We start from the raw sequence: 12728 nt of genomic DNA on the forward strand, positions 1-12728 counted from the left end.
TATTTATAAACAATTTTCTAAATGCTTAATCTCCTTGATCACATTTCCCATGATCAATCTTAGCCATCAGATCATCAATCTTGACTAGGTTCAATGTATCCTTCGATGTGAAAACTTTTTACCTCACCTTGGAACTTGCATTCCTTCCTAGGAACTTGTGCTAGGTTATTGTGGTTCAATATGTGCTGTAGATCTTCCTCTTGATTTTCCATTGCCGTAGATCCTTAACAAACTTCTTACGTGACATACCAATCATTTATTAATCTCCAGCTCATCAACATCCTTCATTAAATAATTTTTTTATCCATCCAATGCGATCTATTATAACTCGGTTGTTACTCAGTTAATACTGAACTTCACTCGATAGACATTCTGCCTTCTTTAACCGATATCGATAACCTTAGGGTTTATTGACTAGGTACCTTAGGGTTTACCAACTAGGTTCTTTGCTCGGTGACATAGTACAGTATTAAACTTATAATCAACAACATATGTAGGATATCAAAACAATCAAAACAACATGATCTCATCATTGTCTAACTCAGTAATAGTTGCCCATTGAATAACTTATTTCTCCCCTTTATTATCACATTCTTTTTGTGTCACTTACCGACCTCCTAATACTCATCAACACATACTTGTCAAGATATGGCAACATCATACTGAATCCAAAAATCAATTTCTTGACATCAATGACAAAATAATATTATAAAGACATCAATCATCCTTCTTCAGTTATATCAATAAGCTCCAACAACCTTCTCAACATCCTTATTGAAATGCCAACAATCTCCTTTCTATTGTAATGCCAACAATCTCCTTTCTATTGTAATGCCAACAATCTCCCCCTTTGGCATTGATGGCAAAACCAACTTTAAATGGCAATACCAACTTGATTTATTCCAACTGATTCGGATTCAGATTGCTGTTAGACTTCTTCTGAACATCTTCTCCCCCTGTCATTAGTCTTCTGTTATTTTCTCCATTTAGTCTTCTCCCCCTTTGACAACAATGCCAAAAGGAAAAACTAATTCATGATTTCTTCCCCTATGAAGTGATTTGCCTTGCTGTGTTACACATGTATCATCTCAGTCTCGGTCAGAGCAACTTGTCTCTATTCACTATTTCTTGCACACCTTTAGAAAACCTCCTAAAGTGCGTAAATTAGCATCAATCCACAAATAATATTCTATAGTCATCAAATTGATGCTTTCACTGAACTCTGTTAGTGAGTAGAAGATAGGGGTAGGACCCCTAACTTACTTCTGAGATACTCAAAAGTGTCCCTTGGCAGTGGATTTGTGAAGATGTCTGCTATTTGCTCCTTTGAACTGATATATTCGAGCACAACTTTCTTCTCTTGAACTTCTCTAAGATAATGATACTTTATAGAGATATGTTTTGTCTTAGAGTGCATTACCGGATTCTTTGAAATGTTAATGGCACTAGTATTATCACATAATATAGTTACTGGCTTGGTAACTTTCTCATTTATACCTTCCAACAGTTGCTTGATCCATGCTATATTGGTACAATTCAATCCTGCAGTGACATATTTAGCTTCGGCTGTTGATTGTGAAATGCATCCTTGTTTCTTGCTAAGCCAACTTACTAGTCTATCACCCAGAAAGAAAGCTCCACCACTTGTGTTTTTCCTGTCATCAATGTTTCTTGCCCAATCAACATTAGTATAAACTTTTAAATCAAAATCATTCCTCTTTTCATATACTAAGCCATAATCTTTAGTGCCTCTCAGGTATCTAAAAATTCTCTTAATTGCTTTCATATGGGTTTCTTTGGGATCTGCAGAAAATATTGCAACTATTCCTACTGCATGTGCTATATCTGGCCCGCTATGAACAACATATTGCAACTTTCCAATCATAGATCGGTAAAGTGTTTCATCAACAGATGCAGATTCATCATTCTTTGATAGTTTACAGTTAGTAGTCATAGGAGTACTTACAGGTTTAGAATCTTCCATTCCAAATTTCTTCAAGATTTCCTTTATGTACTTGGATTGAGTAATGAAAATCTCATCTTTCATTTGCAGTATCTGTAAACCTATAAAATACTTTATCTCACCGATTAATGACATCTCAAATTCTTTGCACATTTCATTTTCAAAGTTCTTGCATAAGGAGTCATTACCACAAAAAATAATATCATCAACAAATATGGCTGGGATCAGTATTCCATTGTCCTCATCATTCTTCATGTACACATTACTGTTTTCACTTGTCCTTATAAATCCAATCTTGATCAAATAAGAGTGCAGTCTTTCATACCATGCTCTAGGTGCTTGTTTTAGACCATATAAAGCTTTGTTTAATTTACATACCTAATCTTTACTCTTGTCTTCAAGAAATCCTTCAGGCTGTTCAATATAAACTTCTTCTTCTAGTATACCATTCAAAAATGTAGATTTAACATCCATTTGATATACCTTGAAATTTTTGAAAGCAGCATATGCCAACAATGTTCTTACTCCCTCAAGTCTAGCCACAGGTGCAAAAGTCTCACCATAATCTATTCCTTCTTCTTGAGCATAACCTTTGCAAACTAGTCTTGCTTTGTTTCGAATGACCTCACCTTTTTCATTTAGCTTGTTTCTGAAAATCCACTTTGTACTGATGATAATTTTTATCCTTCTATCTTGGGACCAATGTCCATGTTTTATTCTTCTTGATTTGATCAATCTCTTCTGTCATAGCATTTACCCAATCTTCATTGTTAAATGCCTCTGTTACTATTCTCGGTTCAAATTCAGATATCACACATGTGTTCTATCTCAGCTTGTTCCTTGTCATAACTGGATCATCCTTATCTCCTATAATCTAACTTGATGCATGATTTCTTCTGACATATTTGGCTAATATAGGCTCGGTAGGCTCTGTATGATCTTATTCATCACTTGGTAACAGGATATTATGTTCATTTTCTTCAGCAACTTTCTCGGTAGGATTTCTCAGTTGAACATAAACAAATTCTTCATAATTTTTTGGTTCTTTGGAATTTCCTTCATCATTTCTTTTTGCAAATTCATCAATTTTCACATTTGCACTTTCTACTATTTTGTTAGATGAATTGATCAGACATTTAAATGCTTTACTTCTAGAAGAATAAGCAAGAAATGTTCCTTCCTCGCTTTTCTGATCAAACTTTCCATTTATGTCATCTTTGTGAACATAACATCTACTTCCAAAGATTTTAAAATAACTTACATTAGGTTTCTTGTCATACCAGATTTCATATGGTGTCTTCATAGTTCCTTTCTTTAGTTGTACTCGGTTTAGGGTGTAAACTGCAGTGTTGATTGCTTCTCTACAAAATGTTTGAGGTACCCTCTTTTCTATCATCAGGGTTCTGGCACAATCTATAATTGATCTGTTTCTTCTCTCAGCTATCCCATTTTGCTGAGGTGTTCTCGGTGTAGACACTTGCCTTTTTATACCATGATCATTGCAGAATAAGTTAAATTCATCAGAAGTGAACTCTCCTCCTCTATCAGATCTAAGACATTTCAGCTGTCTTCCTATTTCATTTTCAACTCTTGCCTTGTACCATTTAAACATTTGAAAATCTTCTAATTTTTCTTTTAAAAACATAACTGACATCATCCTTGAGTAATCATCCACAAATAGTATGAAATATTTATCACCATAATAACTTTGAACTTTCATGGGACCATAAAGATCAGTGTGTACTAGATCTAAAATTCTTTTAGAAGTGTAGGACTTACTTGTAAAGCTTGATCTTGTCATCTTACCCATCTGGCATCCTCGACACATAGCATTCTGAGGTTTTTTCAAGCTCGGTAGACCTCTTACTCGGTGCTTCTTACTTATTTTGATCAGATTATCAAAGTTTATATGACAAAACCTTTTATGCCATAACCAGGTATCTTCTATTTTTGCATATAGACATTTGTTCCGAGTTGAGTCAAGATGAAATGTATTACCTTTTGTTTGTGTCCTGGTAGTAGCTAGCTTTCCATGTTTGTCATGAACTTTGACACATCCCTTCTGGAATTCTATTCGGTATCCTGTATTGTTTAGCTGTGCTACACTCAACAAATTGTATTTCAAACCTTCAACCCAATATACATCATCAAATTTAGCATTGTCAAGAAGTGTTATAGATCCTTTACCTTTCACCAGACATGGTGCATCATTACCAAATCTTACATAACCTCCATCATAGTCTTCTAATTTAACAAACTTGTGTTTATCACCTGTCATGTGACATGAGCATCCACTGTCTATGATCCAAGAATCATTATTATTTATGTGAGATATTAGGGATTTTTTTCATACCTTTCTTCATCTGATCCATCTTTAATAGCCACATAAACAACTTCTTCTGTATCAATTTCATCAGATTTATCATCGTTGGATTCCTCATCAGCTACTAGGCATGTCTTTCTGTCTCTCCTTCTGAAGTCTCGGTGTCCTCTGTATTGGTTGTCTTTTTGCCTATTATCTCGATATTCTCTCTTTTCACTAGATTATTTGTCAGGGCAGTTAGAAGCCATATGTCCTATTTTATCACAATTAAAACATTTTAAAGGTAGCTTTCCTTTATACTTACCTTTTCCTCTCGGTAACCTTCTGGCTAATAATGCTTCAAACTCTTCTTGCTTTTTGATTTCTTCATATAGTTTGTGTACCTCTTCCATGTTTTTGTGAAATCTTTCACTTGCTCCACTGTGATTTCCTTCAGTATACTTATACATTCTATCATTGTAATCATCAGATTCACCAATATGAAAATAACTGAATGCAGATTCTACTTTATTTACCGAAGACCCACTATTGTCAAAATTACTTAACTCAAATGCATGTAGCTTACCAATAGTAGCATCCAAAGAAATTGACATATTTGGTACAGACCTTAGTTCATTGGTTGCAGAGACTCGAATGGCATAAGCAGGTAGAAGTGTTCTAAGCAACTTACTTGTTACATCCTTTTCTTCAAGCTCCTTTGATTTGACTGACAGTCTCCTTTAACCTTGTACTGTATTGAGTTATGTTCTCACCTTCATTCATTCTCATGGATTCAAGTTGACCTCTTAGGATATCTTCTTTTGCTCTTTGAATATGTTCATCACCGCCATACACAGATATGAGCTTGGTCCACATTGCTTTTGCATCATTACAACCTTCTACATCATTAAAGTTTGAGTTGGTCAATGCTGATGTTATTTCAATCATAGCTTGAATATGTTCTTGCTTTGCCTTTATCTCTTCCAAGGTCATCAGGTTGGTGCTAGGTGGTATGTAATCATTCTCCAAATAATATGTTGCATATTCTCCAATTCCTGATAAATGCAGCTTCACCCTTTTTCGCCATGTGGAGAAACTTGACTTGTTCAGCTTTGGTGCTATGAGGCCCTACCTCGATCTATCCTATCTCTTCAGTTCTTTTCATGTTAGAACTATTTTGGATGCTAGTTTTGACGCACTATGGATATAGAACTTTTTATGATCCCACGATTTTTGGTAATATTGATATATATCAGATGCTCCATTTCTATGCCTTGTGGTTTATAGAATATTATATGATTCCAGATTAGGGTAATATTGTGATGGTGTATGTTATTATCTGAATTTCAGGATTTGTTATAATGTTAGAAATACGTTTGCATATCTTGTAGATGGATCAAATTTTGAGGATTATGATGAATTGCTTTGATTTGTGACAGTCGTATTTTATAATGACAAGTCCTTGCAGAATGGATGTATTGTATTCTGATTATGTATTTTATATTATATGAGGCTATTGGGAAGTACTAATGTTTAAATTGAGTTGTGCAGGAGATTATCCATGTGACCATGGAAATATTATGGAGAATCAAACCTAGGCCAATGTGCGTTAGTAAAACCAGGGGTTGTCTATTTGGAGAGACAACACCCCGTATGTATTTGTATTTTATTCGTGAATGTAAAATGTTGCATGAGTGTAAATTGTATTTATTGAATTGTTTAAATTGTTTAAGGGACAATTGCCACGTGTGTATTGTGATGTGAAATTATTTTGCAGTGTCACTTGACACCTATGTAGTATGTTGTGTTGGCAATTTGTCATGTCACCTTTTTGGAGAGTTTTATTTTTTGTTAATTGTTATATCTCCTACTTATCCTTGAAGGAACCAAGAAACCTAGGTTAGTGAGCCACAAGGAGGGTCAACTCAGAGTTGACCCGTAGGTTAACTTCAGGTGGACTTTCTGAGGGTCAAATCAACTCCTAGAGTCAATTTTAGAGCTTTTTTATTAGGCCTCATGGGGTACCTATGGGTGAAGGCCAAAATTGGCCATGTGTCTTTCCCTTAGGACTTGTTTAACCACCAAAAAAAAGTGTTTTTCCCAAGATGGACGAATTCCATCTATAGGAGTGCCCTCCTTGGTAGGATAACCTTCATGAAGGGAGTAATCCCTCTTCCCCATTCCATTTTCCTTCTCTAGGTACCTAGGTTAGGGAGTGTGTAAGACCTAGGGAAGACCAACCCAATGAGGGATCCCTCACTCTATCCAAGAGGTTGGAAGGAGTGAGAGAGGCCTTCTTAGGCTAAGAATGGAAGCTTAGTGAGCTAATCACCCACTCTCCATCCTTGGAGATTTTTGGAAAATTTTGGAGGAAGATCAGTTTTAGGATAGCAGATTTGGGGGCTAAGGAATTGCAGAAAAGAATTAGTGGATTGGGCAGCTCTTCATCAAGCTTTCCCTTAGATTTCCCTTGGCAGGTCAAGGTTGGTGTTATCTTTTCCCCTCTTATGTAAATGTAAAAATGTAAAAGAATGTGTGAATGGAAATTGCTGTAACTCTTTGTTGTGTTGTATTTGTAAAATTTATGTGTTTCTTGTTTATTGTTGTTTTATGTAATGTTGTGTTTGGGGAATGTTCAAGACCCTCCTTTCCTTGGGAGGAAAGATTGGTCTTGGGGGTGGAAGGAGCTTGACAACCCTTAGGGTGAGAGGCTCTCATTTGAGAGTGATCTCAAGGATCTGTCCATGAGACCCTTGCTGCTTTCTTTGTGTTATTACACTTGGGGGTCATAAGGGGGAGCAAATATGGAATGCTTGCCTTGTTGGGGGTCATAAGGGTGTAGGGAATAAGGATGAATTCTGGTTATGCATTCATGGGTGCCATGAGTTGGCTGTAAGTTTTGTTTAGCAGATTTCTCCCCTAGGGTACTTGGTCCACTTCCACCCTAGTAAGCCATCACATTTTGTGATGGAGTTTTCAGCTTGGGAAAGGGTGTCTCTGTTGTGTTATTTTCTCCCCTTTTGCTTGCTATATTGCTTGGTTGTAACCCCATCTAGGTGTTGATTCTCCAAGCTCGGGGGTGGCTTCTGGTAAGCCTAGGCTGGGAGGTGAGCATCCCATGGTCACAACCCTAAAATTTTACATGCAGGTTGCTTGGGAAAAAGACTAGGAATTGCAGATTTTTATTCAGATACAGATTTTCTATTTAAATGCAGAAAAGCAAAAAGAAAATGTAATTTTTATGAATTGTAGCAAAATAAATATATGTGAATAAGGAGTTTTAGGTTGATTTCTTTTATTTTCTGTATAAAGATTAAGAAAGAGAAGACTGATTAGATAATTCACCAATTTTTATATATGGGCTATTGTAACTTATTATTCTGGAAGCAATGTAATTTTTATTTAAATTTTGATGTCTATTATGTTGCTGTAGACTACATCTAAATCTGGTCTGTTAACTTGTTTATTTACTGCAATATTAAAGAAAAGGAAAAAAATGCATTAGGTTTCATTATTTACTTGCATAGTTTAAATTACTGTTATTTTATGACTGTTAAAAAAAAAAGAGAACTAGTATTTTTACATTGCTGTAGAAAGTATGATGTATGACTCTTAAAAAGAAGAAAAATAAGACCTATTCTTAATGCTGTTAGAAGACTAAGAACAAAATGTTTAATTGTTAAAATCTCAAAACAATATAAGGGTTTTCAGCCCTATTATTTTAACATTTAGTTATATATATCTATAAATATATAAGTATATATATTGAAAAATATATACCTATATATATATATAAACTGCTATATGTGCATACCCCTGCAATAACAAAAAGAGATATATTCTGAACTTGTGTATCCCTGTTACAAAATATATAGAGCATTGCATGCTGCTATGTTAAAATTAATTTCAAATAACTTCCTAATCCTGTATATATATATATATATATATATATATATATATATATATATATATATATATATATATATATATATATATATATATATATATATATATATATAAACATATCCATCCCTGCATTCGAAAACATACTCCAAAGATACCAAAAAAAAAGGAGATATTTGTATAGAATCTGAACATGATAATGGATATATATATATAAATATATATATATATATATAAATATATATATATATATATATATATACATATATTTATATCTACATACTTAAAAGTTCTTTTAAAAAAAAAAGAGCGAAATATTAAAATATTTTTTAAAAAAAAACTCATTGGAAAATCACGGGTACCGAGCCGAGCCACTGTGTGTTAACACAGTGGATGGCTCACGGCCGAGCCACTGTGTTTACACACAGTGGGCGGCGCCGAAGGGCACCGCACTGTGTGCAAACACAGTGGAGCGGGCAGCACCCGCCACTATGTGTATACACAGTGGGCGGCGGGTTACACCGTCCGCCACTGTGTGTGCACACAGTGGGCGGCGCTGCCGCCACTGTGTGTACGCACAGCGGCGCCCGGGGGAATCCCGCGCCAAACCCTCCGTTCTCCCCTCTTCGAACCCTCCGCCGTGCCCTATCTGCCGTACCTGCGATCACACTAAACAATAAAAAAAATGGTATAATAAACCCTAACCCATTTCGGGTTAGGGTATAAAATGATAAGAAAATAAAACAAAGTGTAATATATAGAAATGCAACCCTAACCCAATTTCGGGTTAGGGTTAGCATTTTAAGAATATATATATATAGGAGATTTAGATTGGAGTTTTAAAATTTGATTTTTAATTTTATAATTAGGGTTAGCATTTTAGGAAAGGGGGAATTCTTTATTTAAAAAGAATTTTAAATTAGGGATGGGAAATTTAAATTGGAATTTTAAACTTGATTTTAATATATATTTGGGGTTAATTTAATAATTGAATTATTATATGTCTTTTTATTCTTTAGGGAATTAAAATTTTAATATAGTAAAATTAAAGGGGTTTAAAAATGAAGAGTTATTATAGTTGGACACACCATACATTAAATCGATTAATTTATTTAATTAATCAATAGATTTTCCTCAACTCATTTGGGCGTTAGGTTATATTGTAAATGGGGAAAATTTAAAAAGGAGAAATTGTAAATTAATTTTATGAACCATAAGCCTTGTGACCGATTTGGCCGAAATAATTAAATTATCAAAATTAAGAGGTTAGGGAAATTAGAATTGGCTTTAGCCTAATATCGGTTTTAGTGGGCAAATGGTGTTATAAAAATTTAAACCATATCGGTGGGATATAAATAATAAATTTGCTTGTGCATCAATTAATTAATAACATTATCATTATATGATTGGGAATGATTTAATACGTCAAGATATCAATTTATCCCTTGTTTCATTTTACGACAACTTAGTTAAGGTATTTGAGCTAGCTAACTAATCTGTGACACTGATTAATCCCCACCAAATAAAGTCGCTCGTTGGAGTTGGTTAATTAACCCAACCTTAGTAAACAATTTTATTTTCACCCTAGATAAGACAAATCTCTAATCAAGTTATTATAATTGTAGGATATGTTGCGAGTTCATGCTGTCAAAAAAAATAAAATTTGTTGTTCCGTTTTTGTGCCCAAAAGTTGGGCACGACATTTTGGTATCAGAGCAAGGTTTCTGACACTAGGAACCTTTCTCCATTACGTTTCGCTTTAATTATCTTAATTAATCAAATAATTTCCCAAAAAAAAAATATATAAAAATAAAAATAAAAATATGTGAAAATTAAATTATTTAATTAATTGTTTATTTATTTTATTTTTGTTTTCTCATTAGGATGCCTCCGACTACGCGACAAGCTCGCAAGCGCGGAAGGGGTCCTAAGCATACATGTAAGGCACGCGAGGATGTTGCTAGGGAGGAACCGGTTCTAGAAGGGAACCCGGAAGCACCTCCCGAACCGCCGGTTGACCCTAACCGAGACATCTTGCCAGCTCTTCAGAACTTGATTGGGATCGTGCAGGATAGGCTTCCAGCAGTGGACCGTAATGCAGACAATCAGAACTCAGGGAGTCATAGGTCAGTAGAGAGGGAATGGAGTAGGAGTCCACCTCCTAATTCCATAGAGGGTGAGGCAGAGCATGAGCTGGAGTCCGTTCACCTGCCCGAACCACCTCCAGTAGCAGCACCTGTGTACTTTGAGAGAACACGTCAGGAACCAGGAGACCTGATTAGAGAGGTTTTGTGCCTCTAGCCACCATCTTTTGGAGGGACTACTGACGGAGTAGAGGCTGAGGCATGGCTTTTGAGCCTAGATCGGTGCTTCGCATTGTGATCTTATGAAAGCAATCTGAAGGCATGAGTTGCAGTCCACCTTCTGAGATCGATAGCCTCCACATGGTGGAAGCAGGAGGAATTCAAGTGTGGACTCACTGCAGATACCATCACATGGGAAATCTTCACAAAGAGGTTCAGAGAGAGGTACCTATCAGAGCACTTCAGGCAGCGTCGGATCGATGAGTTCCACGACCTTCAGCAGAAGGGTCTCTCAGTGACCCAGTACGAGAGTAAGTTTATTGAGCTTATACCTTATGTAGATTACCTGAAGGATGAGAAGTTGCTCGTCAACCGATTTGTCAGGGGACTTAATGCTGGGATAGCAGGACCAGTGAGGATGGCCGCTCCAGGGAGCCTTCGGGTTGCCGTAGAGAAGGCCCTTATAGCCGAGGAGATTCAGATCAGGCCACAGGACACGAGGGATCGGTTCCAGAACTGAAACCCAGCTTCCCAGTCTTTCGAGTTTCAGAAACCCCATTGGAAAGGCAACCACAGAAATGTTTTGGGGTCTCATAAACCCCCTCCTCCGCAACAGTCACAACAGAGTTAGAGATAGAGGCCCCCTCAGGGACAGCAGGGCTCCAGGCCCAAGCAGTGGCAGTCACAGGGTCCCAGGCGTGACCAGAGAGCACAGGGTACATACACACCCCCGACACGGGCTCAACAGTCCTCTAGGGGTGGGTACAGTGGTTCTAGCCGGATGGGTGGGTATCCTTTTTCTAGGCCTCAAGGCGCACAGTTTTAGGCATGCAGTGCTTGATTCACGTGTGGAGCCATGGGGCACATGGCGAGGGAGTGTCCACAGGGTCAGATGACAGGAAATCAGAGGATGGCAACATCAGAGCCTATAGTTGGGGATATGGGCAAGTCCCATAGAGTCTTCGCAGCGGTTGACAACCACTAGGCAGAGCATCAGGCCACAATCATCGAGGCTGCAGGTAAGATCAGAGGTAGCAATATTTCTATATTATTTGACTCAGGAGCGACTGACTCCTTTATATCTCCATTGGTTGTGGAGCGTTGCGGGCTAGTGGCAGTAAGGCAAAGTGTCAGCTGGGAAGTGGAGTTAGCTTCAGGGGCTAGAGTGTCAGTTGATTCAGAGGTTAGGGGATGTCCGCTCCAGATTGGCAATACCACCACCTTAGTAGACCTTAGAGTTACGCCACTCGGATCTTATGGCATCGTACTTGGCATGGATTGGCTTTACGCCCACAGAGCCAAGATGGATTGTCGCTCGAAAAAGATCGAGTGTGAGGATGATTATGGTGCTCCCATAATAATCACTGGGATTCAGAGACCCGTGTCTCTTCGTATGATATCCGCTATGCAGCTTAAGCGGAGCATGCGGAAGGGATGCCAGTTGTTTGCTATCACGATCAGTGACAGAGAGGAACAAAATGAGAGGGAGCCTTCCATAGATGATCATCCCATCCTTGAGGCATTTGCAGATGTGTTTCTAGCGGAGCTACCTGGTATGCCGCCTAGTAGAGAGATTGACTTCCACATAGATTTGGTACCAGGAGCTGAGCCAGTTTCGAGAGCACCTTATAGGATGACCACTCATGAGCTTAATGAGCTCAAGATGCAGCTAGAGGAACTCTTAGAGAAGGGTCACATTCATCCTAGCGTCTCCCCTTGGGGTGCACCAGTCATCTTCGTGAAGAAGAAGGACGGATCCCTTCGGTTGTGCATGGAGTACAGGCAACTGAATAAAGTAACCATCAAGAACTGTTATACCTTGCTAAGGATCGATGACTTGTTTGATTAGCTTCAGGGTGCTAAAGTGTTTTCCAAAATAGACCTGAAGTCAGGATATCATCAGTTGAGGATTGTGGAAAGTGATATCCACAAGACCGCATTTTGCACCAGATATGGCCACTACGAGTTCACTGTGGTCCCATTCGGTCTTATGAATGCTCCAGCTGTATTCATTAGTCTCATGAATGGGGTATTCCGCACCTTCCTCGACCGATTTGTGATTGTGTTCCTCGACGACATATTGATCTATTCCCAGAACGAGAAGGAGCATGAGGAGCATTTGAGGCAGGTTTTGCAGTGTTTGAGGGACAACCAGTTGTTCAGCAGTTTATCGAAGTGTGCTTTCTTTAGATAAGAGGTCAAGTACCTAGGGCATGTTATATCTGGCGATGGGATCTCAGTTGACCCATCAAAGGTC

The sequence above is a fragment of the Cryptomeria japonica genome, chromosome 9 (genome assembly GCF_030272615.1).
Source record: "Cryptomeria japonica chromosome 9, Sugi_1.0, whole genome shotgun sequence".
Classification (NCBI taxonomy): Eukaryota; Viridiplantae; Streptophyta; class Pinopsida; order Cupressales; family Cupressaceae; genus Cryptomeria; species Cryptomeria japonica.